The following is a 20,544-nucleotide window of genomic DNA, read 5'->3' on the forward strand; positions in this document are numbered from 1 at the left end:
TGTGAGGGGGCCAGAGGGCCATTAACTTTCCCCAATGGGGCTGCAGGGGCTGTAGCCCCTTGACCCACCAGTGGGATCAAAGGTGCCTCTTTGCTCCCATCTGGTGGCCTTTGAAGAGACTGCCATGGCTGTCACAAAACACCTAACACTCAGGGCTGACTGATAAAGCAGATCTTGCTTAATGTCAGGTGTGCGTCTGTTCAAAACCCAAGAAAGAAACCCCCCAACTCCATGTTTGTAGAGAAGATGTACTTTTACTGAGTTTGAAATGATAGCAACAAAAAAAAAGAAAAATCTGAAGCAAAAGGCGCAAAAGTTACATATTGAAAGTATCCCCAAATCCCTCCCCCCAAAAGGACCCAGGCTGAATGTCCAATCCCCAACCCATATGGCAGTGATGGAATTCAAATTTTTTTACTACCAGTTCTGTGGGCATGGCTTGGTGGGCATGGTGTGGCTTGGTCGGCGTGGCTTGGTGGGCATGGCAGGGGAAGGATACTCCAAAATCTCCATTCCCACCCCACTCCAGGGGAAGGATACTGCAAAATCTCCATTCCCACCCCAGTCCTGGGGGAAGGATATTGCAAAATATCCATTCCCACCCCACTCTGGGGCTAGCCAGAGGTGGTATTTGCCGGTTCTCCGAACTACTCAAATTTCCACTAGCAGTTCTCCAGCACCTGTCAGAACCTGCTGAATTGCACCCCTGCCATATGGTGTCATGTGGGGCGAATCTTCAGGTGTTTTCACCCATCTGGTATGCCAGGACGGTTGACCTTGACTGGGTATAAACAAATCCATTCAGCTGCACAGTAGATCATGAGAGCAATCCTCCCTTTTCATTCACACAGGCCATCTCTCTCCAGCTCCCATCCCCCCTCAACTGCCTATCTTCCCTGCTTCCTGTTACTATGGCAGCCGATAGCAAGCAAGCATCATAGAGGCTGACAGGTGGACCTTTCTCTGTATTTGGTGGGACTTGGGGATGGGTGGCAACAGCCAGCCACATGGTGAGGCACTGTGCTGCTCGGTGTCCCTCTTTGCTGCAGCAGAAGTAATGGGGCCCCAACATGGCTTAGCCAGCTTTGAGGAGGAACGCCTCCCTTTCTCCCATTTTAGGTGCTCCATTTCTCTGGAGCATAGTGGCTTCAGCCTTCTCGACCCATATGCTTGTGGAATTCAGCCAGTTCGATTTCCACTTTGCTGGGTAAGATGTACCACCCTGGGAGGGTCCATGGAGCTCCCCAGGACAAGCAGGTGTAGTATATCTTATTCAGCCCTTCTGGAAAGTTGGTCATCAGCAGGCATTGAGGGCCACTCCCCCAATCAGCTGGCCAATCTTTGAAATTCTTGGACATATTCCAGCACTGACTGTTTCCCCTGTTTAATGGCTGGGATTTGGATCTCCACTCATCAGTCAACAAGGAGGAAGTCCTGCCCCTGGCCCCTTTGTTGGACCTGGAAGCCTTGCCCTCCAGCCTTTCCAGGCAATGTGGGGCCAGGCACGATTGTCCCTTCGTGCCCGGTTCCCAGGAGACTGGCCAGGAGTCTGTGGGTCTCAGGCTAGGCAGGCTTACTGGCTCATGAGGCGGTGGTGGCTGCTGAACTGGTGCTGGGATCACCGCTCGGGATGAAGCCAGGCCTGGATATGGTGGCCTGCCCTCGCCTGGGCAGCTCCAAAATTAAACGCTTCTTTTTCTTGCAAGTACATACAAACATCATTGAAGGGTGAAATGATGAGTAAAGGAGAAGGGAAGTTCTGTAACCAGAAAAACTGAGAATGAAAACAATGTATTCCAGTTAAATTAGAAGTGGTTCTTTGTGAAGGATCTCTGAAAGTTTTGGAATATTGCAATAAGGCCCAAGGGGGGAAAAATAAAGTAGAAAGATTCAATTAAAAAAGAAGAGAAAAATGGTAAGCATCCACTGACTGCTTTGAAAATCCCTTTCAAATTTGTTTTCATTTACAATGGATTGGAAATATTTGCTTGACTACATGCTTTAATGTTCAAAAAGAATAATCTTTATCAGTATAAGCAGAGATGTATTCTTCAAGCTTTAGTGCATTTTGCAAAATTGTAACTGAATGCCACTGTAGAACATCATTTCTCACAAAAAATGAAATTTAATGGACAGTAAAGTAAGATTTTACACTTAGCAAGAAAAAAACCAAATGCACAGGTGCATAGGTGGTGCCTGGCTCAACTGGAAGTAACTGTGAGATGGATCTGTGAGATGGAAACTTATCAAACTGATCCAACGTAGAAATAAGAAGACATTTCCTGACAGCAAGAACAATTAATCAGAGGAATGGGATGCCTTCAGAAGTTGTGGGTACACCATCACTGGAGGTTTTTATGAAGAAATTTGTCCATAATCGTAAAGGGTCTCATGCTTGAGAAGGGGTTGGACTAGAAAACCTGTAAGGTCCCTTCCAACTCTGTTAGTCTTTATAAATCTCCCCATTCAGTCTTACCAAGAGAATGGCAATAAACAATACTTGGAAATATACATCAGGTCTTCTGATAGCAAAATCTCATCTTATTGGCTAGTATCAAGGGGAAGATGAGTTTGAAAAAGCTTCCTCTCTCACCATAACATGCAAGACAAGTCAAGGACTGGCTGGAAGGGGAGGGGCGAGGAGAGGCCAGGCGAGGCACTTCTTGATGTGAGTGACATTGAGTTGGCCACACCCACCCAGTCACATGACCACCCAGTGTCAGGTTCCGGATCAAGACAGGAAAGAAAACAGAAAAGAACTGCACTTGAGTCACCAGAATGCCAAAATGAGACTCAAAAAGAGGCTTGGAAAATTACAGCTTTTATTTGTACAAAGAAGAGATGGGTTGACTTATTCCATATGCATATAGACAACAAACATGTGTGTCACCTTGTTGCATGGGCAGAGGAAAAAAAATACACATGCTCCATACCAACTGCTAGGCAATTGCACATAGGCAAACTTTCTACATATCCAATATAATCTGTAGCATGCCAGTTAAGAATTTCATTACCCGCATCCGTCCATAACCCACTAAGTTTAGGTGCATTTTTAAATGGGTTACTAGGTTGTGTCAGGTTAATTCCAGACTAAAAGGTTACATTAAGCAAAGAAAAGACCCTTGCTTGTAATATATGGTTTTTCAGATTAATCATTGCATTATATTCTCCTCCTATTAGTTCCTCCTCCTGTAAGAAAATTATAACCATTGCCTTAAATCGATTCATCCTATATCTTCAGGGCAGTGGTGGGTTGCCCCCGGTTCAGACCAGTTCTATAGAACCGGTAGTAAAACTAGTGGGAGGCTCCGTCCACAGACCCTGACATCATCAGAAGCGATCTGCGCATGCACGAGTGAAGCAAGCGTGTGTGCGTGATCCCGTTGCGAACCGGTAGTAAAGGTAACACCCCTGCTTCAGTGATTATGATATCACTATCTCCTAGGACTACTGTGTTCAAGGCAGGTTGATCAGGTTAAAGGCCCCAATTCTTACACAGTTAATCTACCCAGTCTTCCACTATTACTATATCACAAGGTTCTTCACAAGCACATACTGGTCCACAATGACAACAATTACAATCACAGAACCAACGCAAAGTTTGTAAGTTTGAAAGTTTATTAGATTTCTATACCACCCTTCTCCCGAAGGACTCAGGGCGGTATACAGCCATATTAAAAACACATAGATTTATAAAATTTAAAACCAATTAAAATCTAATATATAAAATTGGCCCTCAATTTAAAACACACATACACCCATTTAAAATTCATATTAGGCCAGTCCGGCTTGCTGGAACAGAAGGGTCTTAAGGGTGTGGCGAAAAGTACGCAGGTCGGGGCTAAGACGAAGCTCTAGGGGCAGCTCATTCCAGAGGGCTGGTGCCCCCACAGAGAAGGCTCTCCCCCTGGGTGTCGCCAGTTGACATTGTTTGGCCAACGGCACCCTGAGGAGCCTCTCTCTGTGGGAGCGTATCAGCCGGTGGGAGGGAGGTTGTTGATGGCAGAAGGCGGTCTCATATATATCCCGGTCCTAAGCCATGGAGCGCTTTAAAGGTGGTGACCAATACCTTGAATTGCACCCGGAAGACCACCGGGAGCCAGTGCAGCTCGCGCAGGAGTGGTGTTACGTGGGTGTGCCGTCGCATCCATAACCACCCGCACGGCCGCATTCTGGACCAGTTGGAGCCTCTGAGTGCTCTTCAAGGGGAGCCCCATATAGAGAGTGTTGCAGTAGTCCAGATGGACATGACTAGGGCATGAGTGACCGTGTGCAGGGCATCCCGGTCCAGAAAGGGACGCAACTGGTGCATCAGGCGAACCCGATAGAAAGCTCCCCTGGCCACGGCCGTCATGTGATCTTTCAAAGACAGCCATGCATCCAGGAGAACACCCAAGTTGCGAGCTCTCTCTGAGGGGGCCAGGATCTCACTCCCAATAGTCAGCGATGGAACCAGCTGACTATACCAGGACGCCGGAAGCCACAGCCACTCGGTCTTGGAGGGGTTGAGTTTGAGCCTGTTTCTCCCCATCCAGATCCACACGGCCTCCAGGCACTGGGACATCACGTCAAGGGCATCATTAGGGTGGTCCGGGGTGGAGATGTACAGCTGACTATCGTCAGCGTACTGATGGAATCTCACCCCGAAACCACGGATGATCTTGCCCAGCAGCTTCACCTAAATGTTGAACAGAAGGGGCGAGAGGACTGACCCCTGCAGCACCCCACATACAAGGCACCTCGAGGTCGACCTCTGCCCTCCTGCCAACACAAACTGCATACGGTCGGAGAGGAAGGAGGAGAACCACCGCAACACAGTGCCCCCCACTCCTAACCCCTCCAATCGTCGCAGTTGATACCATGGTCGATGGTATCAAAAGCCGCTGAGAGATCTAATAGGACCAGGACAGAGGAGCAACCCCTGTCCCGAGCCCTCCAGAGATCATCAACCAATGCAACCAATGCCATTTCCGTGCTGTGCCCTGGCCTGAAGCCCGACTGGAACGGGTCTAGATAATCGGATTCATCCAGGTACTGGGGCAGTTGTCGCGCCACCACACACTCAACAACCTTCGCCACGAAGCAAAGGTTGGAGACTGGGCGATAATTCACTAATACAGCTGGGTCCAGGGAAGGCTTCTTGAGGAGAGGCCTCACCACCACCTCTTTCAAAGAGGAGGGGAAGTAGCCCTCACTCAAAGAAGCGTTAATAATCCCCTGGAGCCAGCCTCGCGTAACCTCCCAGGAGGCCGGCACCAACCAGGAGAGACACAGATCCAATAAACATGTGGCAGCGCTAAGCCTCCCCAGAATCCTGTCCACGTCTTCAGGAGTCACAGGGTCAAACCCCTCCCAGATAACATTCTCAAGACCCCCCTCCATCACTCCATCTACCACTCTACCCAATCAGAGTCCAGACCTTCCTGAATCTGAGTGACTTTGTCATGCAGGAATTTCACAAAATCCTCAGCCCTGCCCTACAAGGGGTCTTCCCTCGCTCCCAGATGAAGGAGGGAGTGGGTCATCCTAAAAAGGGCTGCTGGGCGTTTCTCTGCAGACCCGATAAGAGCAGAAAAATAATTAAATTTTGCCGCTTTTATCGCCACTAGGTAGATCTTAATATGAGACCTCACCAGTGTTCCGTCTCCCTGCAGCAAGGTGTAGCTGTTTGAAAGTCCATACGAAGGAGGGAGTGACCATGACAAGGGCTCGATGACTAAATCCCCTCTTTCCAGATCACTCTGCCACTGACCAGAGACAAAAATCAAGTCCAGAGTGTGTCCCCCCATGTGAGTAGGGCCTTGAACTAATTGGGTCAGGTCCAAGGCCGTCATGGAAGCCAAGAACTCCCGAGCCGCCATAGATGTTTCACCGACAGATGGCAGGTTGAAATCCCCCATAACCATAAGCCTGGGGGTATCAACCGCCACCCCGGCTATCATGTCAGGCAGCTCGGGCAGGGCCGCTGCCATGTAGCAGGGAGCCAAGTACGTAATCAGCAGGCCCATCTGCACCCCACGACCCCACTTCACCAGGAGGGACTCACATCCGGCTATCTGAGGTACAGTGGTCTCCCTCAGACATAGATTTTCTTTAATAATAACCGCCATCACCCCCCACCCCTACCTGAGCCCTCGGCTGATGAAATGCCCGGAAACCTGGTGGGCACATTTCAACCAGGGGCACCCCCCCTTCTAGGCCCAACCAGGTCTCCGTGATACCCACCACATCCGCTCCCCCCTCCTGAATAAGATCGTAAATGAGGGGGGCCTTATTTATCACGGATCTGGCATTGCACAACAACAGCCGAAGGCCCAGGCCCTGAGAGTCTGTGCTACCTGGGGAACAAGTGAAGCCTTGGGGACCGGAGTGCGCAATCGCTCGAAGATAGCGAGAGCGCACTCCCATAACATGATATGGCCCCCTGCTTCCACCATATCTGCCCCTCCCACCCACAGTACAGATCATATGGCCCTTGTAAGATCGACCTCTAAACCCCTCCCTAATGTCCAACCCTGCACGCCTAGTGCCGCTGCCCTCTGCCGGACCTAGCCTTGACCCTTGTGGGTTCTCCCCCAATCCCACTCTGGTCTCCCTGAACCCCTTAAAATTTTAGTTAACAATACATTTAAAAAAACCCTTAATCTTCTCTTTGACGCATGCCATCTCTCGGGGTTCCAAAACCCATCATCAAGTTCCGCAGTTTCTTTTGGGTTCTGCAGATGGAATAACAGAGGCCATCACTCAGGCAGGAAAAATCAAAAATTTGATACTCCTGGAACGAGAAACCCATTCATACCACAATGACCACATCAGTTTTTGGTAATGTTTATTTTCAGCAGGTCTTCTCCAGGAACCATATTCCACTATTTAAGTTCATCAACTGGTCCTTTTTGTAGTAGGTCCACCTTTTGTCTTTAGTTTAGACTGCTGTTTCAGTGGTCAGCAGGATTTGGTAGGGCCTATCCCAGGCTGGTTAGGTTTTTCCTCATGTCAGCTTTTATCAGGACCCAATCACCAGGCTGGAACTTATGGACAGCAAATTCAAGAGGTAAGGTTTGAGCTAGTAGTCCTTTATTTCTGAGGTAAGATAAAGAAGAGAGTCCAAGAATACAGTTCTTTACAAAAATATCTTTAGTTTCATATTGTGGATAGTGTGGTAAACCAAACATCATTTCATAAGGTAAAATATCCCTTTTTGGACAGGTTCGAATTCTGAGCAAGGCTAAGGGTAAACATTCGGTCCATGGCATAGATCCATGATGGCGAACCTATGGCACGTATGCCAGAGGTGGCACGCAAAGCCCTCTCTGTGGGCATGTGCACCGTTGCCAGCTGCTCTTCTGGTTTCTGGCACGCGCATGCACACTGGCCAGCCAGTCTTCGCATGCACCAGAAACCCAAAGACCAGCTGGCTGGTGTGCAACCTGGTCTTTGGGTTTCTGGCATGCACATGCATGTCAGCCAGCTGGTCTTCATGTGCGCCGATGTCAGCTGGTCTTTGGGTCTCCAGCACTGTGGCGTGTGCGTGCATGCACAGTATGCACACACGCGTTCTGGTTTGCGCACTACCGAAAAGTTTGCCATCACTGGTATAGATGAATTCGCATTCCATGGAACATGACATTCCCACTGAATTCCCACACTCCATGATTGATTGAAGCACTTTTGTAGTAAAATGAGTTGTGTCTATGGCTTTTACTATCCCATATCTAGGTATTATCTGTTCCAATATAATTTTGGACACTGCTGCAGTGGCTCTCATACCTGGATAAGCCTCAACCCATCCAGTCAAGTGATCCACTATCATCAATAAATATTTATTAATCTCCCCACTTGAAGTAGTTTAATAAAATAAATTTGAATGTATCTCCAAACAGCCATATATTGCAACTGGGAAAACCATACTCTTGACTATACGCATTTTTGTTGGCAGGGTGATGTCTCTGCTTTTTAGTATGCTATCTAGATTTGCCATAGCTTTCCTCTTTTAATTTCTTGGCTGCAGTCCCCATCTGTGGTGATCTTGGAGCCCAGGAAAATAAAATCTGTCACTACCTCCATTTCTTCCCCATCTATTTGCCAGGAATTGAGAGGGCCGGATACCATGATCTTAGTTTTCTTAATGTTGAGTTTCAAGCCAACTTTTGCACTCTCCTTCTTCACCCACATCAAGAGGCTCTTTAGTTCCTCTTCACTTTCTGCCATTAAAGTGGTATCATCTGCATATCTGAGGTTGCTGATATTTCTCCCAGCAATCTTAATTCCAACTTTTGATTCATCTAGCCCCGCCTTTCTCATGTGCTCTGCATTTAACTTAAATAGGCAGGGCAATAGTATACAGCCTTGCTGGACTCCTTTCCCAATTTTGAACCAATCAGTGGTTCCGTGTCCAGTTCTCACTGTTGCTTCTTGATCCGCATATAGGTTTCTCAAGAGACAAATACGATGGTCTGGTACTCCGATCTCTTTAAGAAATGGCCACAATTTGTTGTGATCCACACAACAAATAGTCAATGAAGCAGAAGTAGATGTTTTTCTGGAACTCCCTAGCTTTCTCCATGATCCAGCGTATGTTGGTAATTTGATCTCTAGTTTAGGAGTGGGTTCTAAATTTTTTTACTACCGGTTCTGTGGGCGTGGCTAATTTTGTGGGTGTGGCTTGGAGGTCATGTGACTGGGTGGGCGTGGCTAGCTGGTCATGTGACCGGGTGGCCATGGCTATGTGTATAGGAACTACTCAGAGGGCTGAAAAAAGTCAGGTCCTGACAGGTCCTTGCACTTTTGACTGGTCCTCACACTTATGACCATCCTCACATTTATGCCCCTGCAGCATTCTTAACAACCATGTCACTCATTTCACAACTGCTTTTCTTCACCATGGTGATAAGATAGAGCAAAAAACGTAAAATGTGAGGACAGTCGTAAATTCGAGGACTGGTCAAAAGTGCGAGGACCAGTCAAAAATAACTTTTTCAGCCCTCTGAGTAGTCCATGTGCACAAAAGGACTACCCAGAGGGCTGAAAAAAGTGATTTCTGACAGGTCCTCACACTTTTGACCGGTCTTCGCACTTTTGACTGGTCATCATTTATGCCCATTGTAGCATTCTTAACAACCATATCACTCATTTCACAACTGCTTCTCTTCACCATGGTGACAAGATAGGGCAAAAATGTAAAATGTGAGGATAGTCGTAAGTTCGAGGACTGGTCAAAAGTGCGAGGACCAGTCAAAAATAACTTTTTCAGCCCTCTGAGTAGTCCATGTGCACAAAAGGACTACCCAGAGGGCTGAAAAAAGTGATTTCTGACAGGTCCTCACACTTTTGACCGGTCTTCGCACTTTTGACTGGTCATCATTTATGCCCATTGTAGCATTCTTAACAACCGTATCACTCATTTCACAACTGCTTCTCTTCACCATGGTGACAAGATAGGGCAAAAACGTAAAATGTGAGGACAGTCGTAAGTTCGAGGACTGGTCAAAAGTGCGAGGACCAGTCAAAAATAACCTTTTCAGCCCTCTGAGTAGTCCATATGCACAAAAGGATACAGCAATAGAGAGGGATGAAGAAAGGAGAAGAGATATGGAAGAAGGAAGGAGAGAGAGAGAAAGAAGAGAAGGGAGGAAGGAAGGGAAGGGAAATTAGAGTAGGAGTGAGGGTAAGAGAGGGAGGAAGAGAGGAGGAGAAGGAGAAAGGAAGAGGAAGTAGAGAGGAGAAGAAGAGGGGGAGAAGAGAAAGTAAGAAGGAAAGAAAAGAGAGAGGTGGTAGGTTTGAGGAGAAAGATTGCTGTACAATAAAAAAGATGAAAGGGAAGAAAGCCAACCTCAAACAAATATAAAGATATTAAGATAAAGAATGAATTGTTAAACATTAAAGAATAAAAGAGAACAAATATGAATAAATAGCAATAATTAGAAACACACATACAAACATACAATGTATTTTCTTTGAACAGAGTATTTGGCCGGTTCACAAATTTAAACAGTGTTTAGTCATTTCAATTAAATTTACAATTTCTATATTTCCTTTTTGCCATATTTATTCCTCATCTATTTTTTTAAAAAAACCAATATTACCCTTCATCCTGGTCTCTAATCTTAATCAAATTCAATTTTTCCCTTCTATTCTATATTATACCCCTTCCCATTGTCATCTATTTTTATATCCATCCTCACATTGGTTAATTATGTAATATTACAGCTGTTTAATACAAATTCAACATTTTAATATAAATCAATTAGTTATATAACTATCTTTTTGTATATTAATCAATATGAACATGAATATTCCAATTATTTCCATGCAATTCAATTTCTTACTAATCAATTAATTATATTTACCAATAATAATAAACCAAATAATTTCCCCCATATATTCCTCCAAACTACAACTTAACCATTTCTGCTTTCAACACAATATACAATTAATAGTATCTCAATTATTACAATTCCCTAGTTAAATAGAGCTTTTTTTCTTTTGTGTTTTAAAATCTTGAACTCTCCTCTTTTGCCCTAAATTTCCCATTGTTTGCACCTACCTTTTTTGGTGAGGAAAAAGAAAAAGAAATCTCTCTCTGCCTCATTTTGTCACGTTGCAGCAAAGAACCTGCTTTACTTTCAGTTTTGTTTTTTCAGGCATAGCTAGGGGGGAAAAAATCTGCTCCAGCACTCTTTGCAGCTAGCAACAGCGCCCTGCGCAAAACAGCTGAGAGCAAATCAGCTGAGAGTCGGGAGGCCGATCTAATCAACTTGTGCTAATTAACCTATGCTGAAGCTGAAAGGGGATGTTTTTTCTATTTTTGCAGGCACCGTTCTACTCATTTGTTTTCTTTTAACACTGATCAGCTGTAGGGCGGTCCTTTAAAACCCCACGGCAAGAGTTTAAACAGTTTTTTTCCCTCTAGCCATCAGCTGGGACTCAGATTGGGAGTGGGCGGGGTAAGCAAACCGCAACCAGGCCGGGAACCGGTTCGGGGGCGTGGCCAGCCAATCTTATTACCAGTTCTCCGAATTATTAAAATTTTTTACTACCGGTTCTTATGAACCGGTGCGAACCAGAAGCAACCCACCACTGCTCTAGTTCCTCTGCCTCTTCGAAATCCTGCCTGTACCTCTGGTAGTTCTCGATCCACATACTGCTGGAGCCTAGATTGTATGATTTTAAGCATAACCTTACTAGCATGTGAAATGAGTGCAATGATGCGATAGTTTGAACATTCTTTGACATTGCCTTTCTTTGGAATTGGAATGTAAACTGACCTTTTTCAATCCTGTGGCCACTGTTGAGTTTCCAAAATTTGCTGGCAAATTGAGTGTAACACTTTTACTGCATCGTCTTTTAAGATTTTGAATAGCTTAGCTGGAATACTGTCACCTCCACTAGCTTTGTTGTTGCTCAGATTTCCTAAAGCCCATTTGACTTCACATTCTGTTCTGTCCCCGTACCATGCACACACCCAACCAGCCAGCCGAGGATTAAATAAACTCTTCAAACACTCAACGTCAGTGATAAGGAACTTGGCAGCAACTCTGTGGCTGCCTGCCAAGAGCTTTTACTCCGATAACACAGACAAAAATACACACAGTTTGAATAGTCCAGTTTGTAATTAAATCCACAGCAAATAGGTGTTGTATCTGAAGGTGCAAAGTGCCTCGCCAGAGATTAGCTTTGTCCGTCACAGAGTCCGAATGGCCACCACACTCCCTTTTATAGCCTGTGGGGTGTGGTCCAGTGACTCAGCTAATCTCTGGCACGCCTTCCCCTCTGCTGCGCACGCTTCTCCCTGCGCCTCTGGCGAGGGTCCAGCCAGCACTTATTTTCCTCGTCGCTGTCCACCTGTGGCTGCGGGGACGTGCTTGGCTCTGAGCCTATCGTTTGGCCTTTGGTGTCCTCCGGAGGCATTGCCAGAGAGGAGGGTCCTGGAGAGGGAGGCCTTGCCAACTCCTCCCCCTCACTCTCAGAGTCTGCATCTGTCGATAGCCCAGGCTCAGGCAACGGAGCCACAACACTATCCCCCACCGCAGGGCCCTTCCCCCGCAGCTGATGGTCGGGATGCGGTCGGGACGGGAACTGGTCATGGAAGGCCCGTACCAGGTCAGGGGCATGAACGGAGGAAGCATCCTCCCAAGAGAAATCCTCGGGCCCGTACCCCTTCCAGGCGATGAGGTATTGGAAGGGCCCCTTCAGCTAACGGGAGTCCCGGATGCTGTCCACCTCGTACGTCATGGAGTCATCCTCGGCAACAGTGGGCGGGGGAGCAGGAGTCCTCGGACCCCGGAGGTGGGACCGCGGGGCCTCAGGGACCAGAAGGGACCGATGGAAAACAGGGTGGAGTCAGGTGGAGCGTGGCAGAGTCAACCGGTAGGCCACTGGGTTGATGACTGCCTCGACCGGGAAGGGACCAATAAAACGGTGGTCGAGTTTCTTTACCAGCCGGTCCGTGGGGAGGTGTTTCGTGGACAGCCATACCCGGTCTCCCACTTCCATCGGTGGCATCGCCCGTCGAGAGCAGTCGGTGACCCGCTTGTAGTCCTCCTTTGCCCGGATCAGCTGCCGCTGCACCAGCTGCTGCACTGCTTGCAGTTCCGAGAGGAAGTCCTGGGTCTCAGGAACAGGGGAGTCTGAGATGGACAGTGGGAAAAGCCGTGGGTGGTACCCCGCGTTGGCATGGAACGGGGTCATCTGGGTGGAGGTGTGTTGTGAGTTGTTAAAGGCGAACTCCGCCAGGGGAAGGTACTCAGCCCAGTTGTCCTGCTGCTGGTTGACGAAACAGCAGAGGTACTGTTTGAGGATGCCGATGACCTTCTCCGTTCCCCCATTAGTCTCTGGATGGTGCGACAACGACAGGCACACCTGCACCTCCAACGCGGCCATCAGGCTTTTCCAGAAGCGGGCTGTGAATTGGGCCCTGCGGTCCGAAACCACCCAGTCCGGCAGGCCATGGAGGCAGAAGATGTGTTGCAGGAACAGGCAGGCTGTGGTGAGGGCTGATGGCAGTCCACGGCACGGGATAAAATGTGCCATCTTCGTGAGCGCATCCACCACCACAAGGACGGTCGTGAATGTAGCGGACGGTGGCAGGTCCATCAGGAAGTCCATGGAGATGGCTCCCCACGGTCTCTCCGGTGTCGGCAGTGGCTGGAGGAGTCCAGGAGGTGGGCCGGACGCGGCTTTGGCCTGTCGGCACGTCACACAGAACATCACGTACGCGTGCACGTTGTGCCGTACCCGAGGCCACCAAAAAGTCCATGTCACCAGATTCAATGTCTTAAAGAACCCGAAATGTCCCACCGCGGGGTTGTCATGGCACTGGTTCATGACGAGGGCTCAGAGCGGACTCATGGGCACGTACAACCGGCCCCGGTGCTTCAACAAGCCCTCCTCCAAAGTCCATGGGGACGCGGGGCCGACTTCCACTTTCCGCTGCTGTGACCAGTCATCCCGACGCTGCGCTTCCAGCACCTGAGCCTGCAAGTCCGTCGGTTCCTGGACTGCGGCCAAGGATTCCGCTGGCAGCACCGTCTGTGGGGGAAGGGAGTCCTTAGGGCAAAAGTACTCCGGCTTGCGGGATAGAGCATCTGCTCTCTGGTTGTGGCCGCTCGGGATATAAGTCACGTGGAAGTTGAACTGGGCGAAAAACAACGACCACCGGATCTGCCGCTGGTTCAACTTCCTGGCTGTGGTGAGGTACTCCAGGTTCCGATGGTCCGTCCGCACCTCCACCTGGTGTCGGGCCCCCGCAAGGTGATGCCGCCAAGCCTCGAACGCGGCCTTGATAGCCAGCAACTCTTTTTCCCAGATGGTGTAATTGCGCTCGGAAGGATTGAGTTTCCGGGAGTAATAAGCGCAGGAAAAAAGAGTGCCGCCATCCACCGGGGCCTGTAGCAGCACCGCCCCAATTGCCACATTGGACGCATCCGTCTCGACCACGAACGGACGATGTGGATTGGGGTGCCTCAGGACAGGTTCCGTGATGAAGGCCTGTTTCAGGACCTCGAAGGCCTGTTGCTGCGGGGGACCCCACTGGAACGGAACCTTCTTCCGAAGGAGCTGGGTCAGCGGCAAGGTCAGGGTGGCGAAGTCCGGGATGAAAGTTCAGTAGTAGTTGGCGAACCCCAGCAGACGCTGGATGTCCTTCACCCGACGAGGGGGTTCCCAACTACGCAAGGCCTCTACCTTGCGCGGGTCCATGGCGATGCCTTCGGGGGAGATGATGTGCCCAAGGAACTCTATGGAAGTCTGGAAGAAGAAACATTTCTCCAACTTCGCATAGAGTTGGTGCTCCCGCAGTGCTGTAGGACCTGGCGGACATGCTGGAGGTGGCTTTCCTGGGTCCGGGAATAGATCAAAATGTCATCCAGGTATATAACCACAAACCGGTCCAACATGTCCCGGAAAATGTCATTCATTAGATGCTGGAAGACTGCGGAGGCGTTGGTCAGCCCAAACGGCATGACGGTGTACTTGAAGTGGCCGTATCGGGTGCCAAACGCCTTCTTCCACTTGTCCCCCTCTCGCACGCGCACCAGATTGTAGGCCCCTCGGAGATCAAGCTTAGTGAAGATCGAGGCCTCCCGCAACCTCTCCATTAGCTCCGGGATGTGTGGCAGGGGGTAACGATTCCGCACGGTGATTGCGTTTAACCGCCGGTAGTCGCAGCACAGGCATAAGTCCCCCATCTTCTTCTTCACAAAGAGGACCGGGGCCGAGAGAGGGGAGGACGAAGGCTGGCCAAGTTTTTGTCCAGGAAGTCCCATAGGGCGGCCAACTCGGGCTCCGACATGGAATACAGGCGTCCCGTGGGCAGTGGCGCATTGGGGATCAGGTCCACCCGGCAGTCATAGGGTCGATGCGGGGGTAAGCGGTCCGCCTCCTTTTCGCTGAACACGTCGGTGAAGGGCGTCAGCTCAGGAGGCAAAGAGACGGCAGGGGTGGAGACATCCTGGCTGGCACAGGTGTGGCAGATGTGGTCGACGCACTGCAGGCTCGGGAAGGAGATGGCGTTCCTCGACCAGGCCACCTGCAGATTGTGGGCCTGAAGCCAGGCCATCCCCAAGACCAGCGGAAAATGCAGGTCCGCCATCACATAAAATTGGATCGCTTCCTCGTGGGCCCCAATGGTGAGGCGCAAAGGCTGAGTCGCGAACTTAATGGGCCCCGCTACAAGTTCCCGCCCGTCAATAGTCTTGACCCTCAACGGAGGGTCCACCGGAACCAAGGGAACCTTAAAATGGGCCACAAAGGCCTGGTCCATGAAGTTCATCGTGGCCCCCGAGTCCACCGGCGCATGCACTTGAAGCCCCTCCGACCGGTTGGCCAACAAAACCCGGGCGTCCAGAATCAGGTGCCGAGGGGGCTCACAGTCCACAGCCGCCGACTCCGGCGGGGCATGGCTACGTGCCTGACCCTGGGTTTCCCCTAGGCCAGGCCTGCCCCGTTTCCCGGCTGGTCACGCCGAGATTCTGGAACAGGCTTGAGCGCCCCACTGCGCTTCCTGGGGCAGGAGGCGGCAAAATGTCCAGCCTCCCCGCAATAGAGGCACAATCCCCCTTGGCGTCTCCGCATTCGCTCCTGGGCTGTCAGGCGAGGTCGAGCCGCTCCCAGCTCCATGGGCTCCTCTGCGGTTGCCACGAAACGCGGGGTGACCCGGGACGCTGTTGGTGCGGGACGCGGGGGTGCAGAAATGATCAGGGGTTCTTGGACGGGCCGGCGGGTCTTGCGCCATTGGAAGCGGGCGTCGATGCGCAAACACTGCGTTACGAGGGCGTCGAGGGTCTGAGGTGCCTCCACCCGAACCAGCTCGTCCTGCAGGTCGTCGGAGAGGCCATCCTGGAAAGCGTCCCTTAATGCTGCATCGTTCCAGTCAGAGTCCTGGCCCAGAAGCCGAAATTCAGCCACATATTCCTGCAGGGGGCGCTTCCCTTGACGGAGGTCCTTGAGGCGCCTGGCTGCCATCTGAGTCTTCAGGGGGTCCTCGTACATCACCCTCAGATGTTGCCAAAAGCCCTGATAATCTGCCAACAAGGGGCTATTCTGCAGCAATAGGGGTGTGGCCCATCGGGCGGCATTGCCAGAGAGGAGGTTAATTACGAATGCCACCCGAGCCCGGTCGTCCGGAAAGTCCTCCGGCCTCATAGCCCTAAATAATTGGCATTGTCCCATGAAGGCCGGGAACATCTCCTGCTCCCCAGAGAACTTATCTGGCACATTGATAGGGCATTTCCGACGGGGAGGAGAAGGAGGTGGAGGGACAGCTGCAGGAGCATTTCCCAAAGCCAGCTGCGCAGTTAGCTGGCCAACTTGCTGCTGCAGGAGCTGATTATTAGCTTGTAGTTGTTGTATTATTTGCTGCAGTTGTGGGTCCATCTCGGTTAGAGATGGGTTAACGTTTGGGGTGACGGACAAGATGTTCTGTCCCCGTACCATGCACACACCCAACCAGCCAGCCGAGGGTTAAATAAACTCTTCAAACACTCAACGTCAGTGATAAGGAACTTGGCAGCAACTCCATGGCTGCCTGCCAAGAGCTTTTACTCCGATAACACAGACAAAAATACACACAGTTTGAATAGTCCAGTTTGTAATTAAATCGACAGCAAATAGGTGTTGTGTCCGAAGGTGCAAAGTGCCTCGCCAGAGATTAGCTTTGTCCGTCACAGAGTCCGAATGGCCACCACACTCCCTTTTATAGCCTGTGGGGTGTGGTCCAGTGACTCAGCTAATCTCTGGCACGCCTTCCTCTCTGCTGCGCACGCTTCTCCCTGCGCCTCTGGCGAGGGTCCAGCCAGCACTTATTTTCCTCGTCGCTGTCCACCTGTGGCTGCAGGGACGTGCTTGGCTCTGAGCCTATCGTTTGGCCTTCAGTGTCCTCCGGAGGCATTGCCAGAGAGGAGGGTCCTGGAGAGGGAGGCCTTGCCAACTCCTCTCCCTCACTCTCAGAGTCTGCATCTGTCGATAGCCCAGGCTCAGGCAACAGAGCCACAACACATTCTAGGATGTCTGGCTCGAGTTCAGTGACCACCCCATCGTGGTTATCAGGGGCATTAAGCTCGTTCTTGTATAGTTTTTCTGTGTAATTTTGCCAATTCTCTTCTGCCTTATGCCCTGCCATTTTGGTCCTTTATATCATGCCCATCTTTTCATGAAATGTTCCCTTCATATCTCCAATTTTCTTGAAGATATCTCTGATCTTCCCTATTCTATTGTTTTCTTCTATTTCTTTGCACTGTTCATTTAAGAAGGCATTTTTATCTCTTCTAGCTATTCTCTGGAATTCTGCCTTCAATTTGGTGTATCTTTCTCTTTCTCCATTGCCTTTTGCTTCCCTTCTTTCCTCATCTATTTGCAAAGCTTCCTCAGACAGCCATTTTGCTTTCTTGTGTTTCTTTTTTTTGGGATGGTTTTAGTTGCTACCTCTTGTACAATATTGCGAACCTTAATTTAACTTAAGGAAGTACATCTGGCAAATCCAGAAGAATGGCCTTCTCTGTGGTGGATGCCTCCTTTTGGACTATTATCCCCGCAGAAATTAGACTGGCCCCCACTTTGACAATCTTTTTGAAGCAGGGGTGGGTTCCAAATTTTTTAATATTTTTAATTTTTAATTTGTGGATGTGGCTTATTTTGTGAGTGTGGCTTCCTGGTCATGTGACTCAGTGGGTGTGGCTTCCTGGTCATGTGACTTGGTGGGCGTGGCTTCCTGGTCATGTGACTCGGCGGGCATGGTTTCCTGGTCATGTGATTCAGTGGGTGTGGCTTCCTGGTCATGTGACTTGGTGGACATCAGTTCTTTGCCCTAATGAATGACCTATAAAAAGAAGATATACAAAAAGGTAGTTTATTATTTTGTGCACTTACTTATTTACAGAAGAATAAAATAAGTACACAAAACAATAAAAGAGCTACACAAGTACTTACAGAAGAACAATGAAAGTGTTGTCTGTATTCAACGGCACAGACTTCCTTGCTCTAATGAATGACTTGCACAAAGAAGAGATACAGAAAGGAAGTTTTTAATTGCATGCACCTTACATAAGAATAACACACTGAAAGAGCTACACACAAGTACTTACAGAAGAACGAAGACAGTGTTGTCTGTCTTCAACGTCACTGACCACGGTCCGTGCCATAATGAATGACAAGTACTTACAGAAGAACGATGACTGTATTGTCTGTCTTCAACTTCACATTCCTTGCTCTAATGAATGACCTGCACAAAGAAGAGATACAGAAAGTAAGTTTTTAACTGCATGCACTTACACCTTACATAAGACTAACACACTTACTTGTGTTACTGGTCCTTAGCTTTAAGATGTTTCCACATCGTTCTTTCATTGGCAGTGGCAGCCTCCTCAGTTGCAATTTTTTTGCTCTTTATTCTTGGAACATCGGCTGTGCAATGTTGTGCTCTTAGCCATTTTCTGATGGAACGAATATGGTCCCATTGTGTTACAGGTAGGCCAATTACACTAATCATCATCAGATTACTTATGTTGGGAATAGTTAGGCGAGTTCTTTATTCCGAACAAATGAGGTTCATTTTTGAAAACCCCCTTTCTACCTCTGCTGAACTCACAGCAATTGTTCTGACAATATCTTTAGCTTTTTTAATACTGTCAGGAATTGCATAGTTCTTTGAATCTTTTAATACATTTTCTATGAAATCTCTGTAATCGTTCATATTAATTTCATAATTAAAAATTTCACCAAATTCAAGCAATTGTTCTTCAGCTTCTGGCCATGGAATGACTACATCTTTAATATTCCAGTAATCTGGCTCCAAAAATGTGAGAAATTGTAATTTATTTGAGTCTTGCAATTGGCTACCTGTTTTTAGATGTTCGCAATCCATCAATCTTTTCCTCAAATTTGTTATTACACTTTCCAAACTTTTTCCCCAGGAAATCCGACAAATCGATGATTTTGAACAAATTTTAAATTTTTGAAAGCTTCTGAAGTAATCATTCCATCAACCTTTTTTTCATATGGACCCTTTCCACGTCTAAGCATTTCAATTTTCAATTTCAATTTAATTCAATTTATATGCCGCCCTTCTCTGAAGACTCAGGGAGGCTCACAATACATTTAAAATCCTAATAAAAAAACATTTAAAAATTAAAAAAACATTAAAAACATTAAAACTCATTCATACCATTCATGGCCGGATCTCACCGGATTGCAAGAGCAAGATCAACGGCCCCAGGCCTGCCAGAAAAGCCAGGTCTTCACTGCTTTTCGGAAGGCCAATAGGGTGGGAATGGTCCGGACCTCAGGAGGTAACTGGTTCCAGAGAGCTGGGGCAGCCACAGAGAAGGCCCAATGCTGTGGGCCCACCAGCCGGCATTGTTTAGCTGATGGGACCCAGAGGAGACCAACTCTGTGGGATCTTACCGGTCGCTGGGAGCTATGCGGTAGAAGGTGGTCTCAAAGATAACCTGGCCCTGAGCCATGTAGGGCTTTAAAGGTAATAACCAACACCTTGAATTGTGACCAGAGACCAATAGGGAGCCAGTGCAGCTTGCGGAGAATTGGTGTAATGTGGGTGTACCTAGGTCAGCTCGCGCGGCTGCGTTCTGGACCAACTGTAGTTTCTGAACACTTTTCAAGGGTAGCCCCATGTAGAGCGCGTTGCAATAATCTAACCATGAGGTGACAAGGGCATGAGTGACCGTGAGGAGAGCCTCCCGATCAAAGTAGGGTCACAATTGGTGCACTAGGCAAATCTGTGCAAAGGTCCCCCTAGCCACAGCTGTCAGATGTTGCTCTAATCTTAGCTGTGAGTCTAGGAGGACACCCAAATTGCGAGTCCGTTCTGAGGGGGACAATTTCTCCCCCCAGAACCAAGGATGGACAGTCAAGATAGTCTTTAGGAGGCAATACCCACAGCCATTCGGTCTTGTCTGGGTTAAGTCTGAGCCTGTTGACTTCCATCCAGACCCTCACAGCTTCCAGGCACCGGCACATCACATCCACCGCATCACTGAATTGATGTGGGGTAGAGATATACAGCTGGGTATCATCAGCATATTGCTGATACCTCACCCAGTATCGTTGGATGATCTTACCCAGCGGCTTCATGTAGATGTTAAATAGGAGGGGAGAGAGGACCAAGCCCTGAGGCACCCCACAGACGAGGGGCCTAGGGGTTGACCTCTGTCCTCCTACCAACACCGACTGTGACCGACCAGAGAGATAGGAGGAGAACCACCGTAACACGGTGCCTCCCACTCCCAGCTCCCTTAGTCGTCCCAGAAGGATACCATGGTCAATGGTATTGAAAGCCGCTGAGAGGTCAAGTAGCACCAAGATGGAGAAATGACCCCCATCTCGGGCTCGCCAGAGATCATCCATCAGTGTGACGAAAGCAGTTTCTGTGCTGTAGCCAGGCTTGAAGCCAGATTGAAAAGGGTCTAGATAATCCGTTTCCTCCAATGACCGCAGGAGCTGAAGTGCCACCACTTTCTCTACAACCTTTCCCACAAAGGGTAAGTTGGAGACTGGAGGAAAGTTCTTTAATTCTGCTGGATCCAGGGAAGGCTT

The 20,544-nt window shown here is 48.9% G+C and overlaps 1 pseudogene; it reads right to left on the minus strand.

Moving 5' to 3' along the window:
• Positions 1 to 12,823: 12,823 nt before the first annotated feature.
• LOC148114778 (uncharacterized) lies at positions 12,824 to 14,393 on the minus strand (annotated as a pseudogene).
• Between the last annotated feature and the right edge of the window lie 6,151 nt (positions 14,394 to 20,544).

This window comes from Pantherophis guttatus, chromosome 3 (assembly GCF_059756535.1).
Source record: "Pantherophis guttatus breed Tessera chromosome 3, ASM5975653v1, whole genome shotgun sequence".
NCBI classification, from domain to species: domain Eukaryota; kingdom Metazoa; phylum Chordata; class Lepidosauria; order Squamata; family Colubridae; genus Pantherophis; species Pantherophis guttatus.